Genomic DNA, 1,245 nt, shown 5'->3' on the forward strand with positions numbered 1-1,245 from the left:
CCGCATTGTGTGTACATCCAGCTAAAGGTGGTCCGCATTGTGTGTACGTCCAGCTAAAAGTGGTCCACACTGTGTGTACGTCCAGCTAAAAGTGGTCCACACTGTGTGTACGTCCAGCTAAAGGTGTCACAGGTCTATCTGTCAGAACTTTTCATGCATTCATGTCTATGTGTACTAAGTTTATATAATAATGTTTCAGCTACTCCTGTATTCAGATATTGTCCAACAATGTCTGAGTGTTGTTCAGGAGGAGGTTCTCAACGCACCAAATCAAAAAAAAAAACACTCAGAGGTTTTCCAGCTCCAACCAAAATGATTTGACTTTACTTCCAACAAATAAAACAAAGAGAAATATTCTCCTGTTGACTTTCAACAAATCCATGTCAAAATCATTATTTAGAGGAACAAAAAACTGTTTCACTCCTTCCACAAAGGCTCAGAGCCACATTTTGTCCTTAATCACAGCTGGGCCTGAGGAGGAGGAGCAGGAGGAGCAGGAGGAGGAGGAGGCTCTGAATAAAAATCACAACAATGATTTATCTATCATAATCATTAGGCTTATTTTAAAACAAAAATAATGTACCGTACATTGTTATTTAAATAATTAATAGGCTGCAACATAAGAACAAAAATAAACTACCAAAGTCATCCCTTTAATTTATTGTGTTTTAAGTCTTGATATTGACCAGAATCAGGCTCTAGATCAGGTTTCGAGCAGGTGTAGTGCCTCTGACTTCAGATAGAAACCAAAGTAAATAACAGGTTCAAAATGAGACTTCTTGAACTGGGAGGAAATAATACTTTTATTTTGTACAGTTCTTCTGCTGCAGGACGAACAGAACATAGTTATAAAGGCTAAATGTCCCAACGTGTGCCCCCATTTATTTAACCACACACATTCTTACATATATGGAGTTCCATTTGTGCCAAAAATATGTCGTTGAGCCTTTGTCCATGTTCTACCTTGTGTTGACAGATTATGTCATTTTGTTCTGTCTGTAGTCATGTTGTTAGAACATGTTGTTGAATATCTTTCCTCCTTAAGTAGTTTTTATTTGCTGTTACTACCTGTTGTCTACACCTGTTGTTTACACCTATGGTCTACACCTGTTGTCTACACCTGTTGTTTACACCTATGGTCTACACCTGTTGTCTACACCTGATGTTTACACCTATGGCCTACACCTGTTGTCTACACCTGTTGTTTACACCTGTTGTCTACACCTGTTGTTTACACCTGTTGTC

This window comes from Austrofundulus limnaeus, unplaced genomic scaffold (assembly GCF_001266775.1).
Source record: "Austrofundulus limnaeus strain Quisiro unplaced genomic scaffold, Austrofundulus_limnaeus-1.0 Scaffold606, whole genome shotgun sequence".
Taxonomy (NCBI): Eukaryota; Metazoa; Chordata; class Actinopteri; order Cyprinodontiformes; family Rivulidae; genus Austrofundulus; species Austrofundulus limnaeus.